Source organism: Scedosporium apiospermum (assembly GCF_000732125.1).
Source record: "Scedosporium apiospermum strain IHEM 14462 chromosome Unknown SEQ_SAPIO_0095, whole genome shotgun sequence".
NCBI lineage: Eukaryota > Fungi > Ascomycota > Sordariomycetes > Microascales > Microascaceae > Scedosporium > Scedosporium apiospermum.
Window position 1 is genome coordinate 492,538 of NW_015971796.1, and position 1,181 is coordinate 493,718.

Genomic DNA, 1,181 nt, shown 5'->3' on the forward strand with positions numbered 1-1,181 from the left:
AGATATAGCTATAATATAATACTTCTCCTTTTTTAATCTTTATTTTTAAAGACTTATAAGTAAGCCTTTTAATTATTAGTTTCTTATTTTATAAGTTTTCTTTTTTTACTTCTTTAAAATATTTTATAATTATTACTATACCTAATTATACTTATAGATCTCTTTCTAAATCTTCTTATAACTATTTAAACTTAGCTAATATAATTAAATTATTAGATACTAAAACTAAAATACTATATATATATTATTTTAAAAATAATAAAGTATATATAATAAGTAAAAGGTCTTTTTAGTATATAGAGTATATATAATAGAATAGATTATATAATAGGGTTTTTATAACTTCTATTTATAAATTCCTATTTCTTTTAATATTATTTAATTACTAACTACTCCCTTAATTACTTATCTCCTATAAAAGTAAAAGAAATTAAAGAAGGAAGAAGTTAAAGTAGAGAAAGTATTATTTATTCTTTAGATATAACTATTAATAATAGTAAATTAGCTAATATATATCTATTAATTAAAGAAAAATATTAAAGTAAAAAACTTAGAAATATTTAGATAAGAGATCTAGGGTTTAGATAAAGAAGATAATATCTACCTTTCTATCTAAGAGTCCTATATAATAGAAGATCTTTAGTCTTTTAAGGTTTCTAATTCTATTAACTAGTCTTTATTAGGTTTAGGGGATAATTTTTTAGATTTAGGTCTCTTAGTTAATCTAGGTTCTTCTAGTAAAATATAGTAAGAAGTTACTAGCTTCTTACTAAGTATTTAATAGGTTTTTAAGTATTTTTACTATATTTAAAATTTTTCTATTTAATTAAATATTTAACTCCTTTATTATCTTTTATAGAATTAAGAATTTTCTTAGCTTCTTAAATATTTTCTTTAGGTTTAATTATTATAGATTCTTTTATAAGGATATTATTATATACTAGTTTAAGTAATATTATATAGAAAATTAGATATCTTTTTATTTTTTTTAGTAATTTTAGTTTATAATTAAGTTTTAAAATTTTTTATTTAATTTAAAATAATTTTAGTTTTTTATAGTTTAGCTTATTATTTAGTTATATAGTTTTAATTTAGAAGTCTTTAGTTTTTAGTTTCTTTTATAATAATTAGATTTTACTTCCTTTTTTAAAAGTTAGTCTTTTAATTTATTTCTAGTTTAT